The following is a 269-nucleotide window of genomic DNA, read 5'->3' as shown; positions in this document are numbered from 1 at the left end:
ATATATATATATATGAGATACATACATTCTCATACATATATATATATATATCAAAGGGCGAGAAAGAGAGGAGGGACAGGACATATATAACTATATATATATATATATGTACATATTTATACACACAGCCAGTCCAAGGGCAAGGAAGAGCAGGTCGGGGGGAGGGGCGACACAACGCATGCGGAACACGTCGCACCGGGAGAGTAAAACAACGGCGGAGAAACATCAGGCATGTCGGCATGTGAGAGAAGGGCCAGATATGCCCAGGC

Source organism: Nannochloropsis gaditana (genome assembly GCF_000240725.1).
Source record: "Nannochloropsis gaditana CCMP526 unplaced genomic scaffold scaffold703, whole genome shotgun sequence".
Taxonomy (NCBI): domain Eukaryota; class Eustigmatophyceae; order Eustigmatales; family Monodopsidaceae; genus Microchloropsis; species Microchloropsis gaditana.
Note: the sequence above shows the minus strand (reverse complement) of the source record.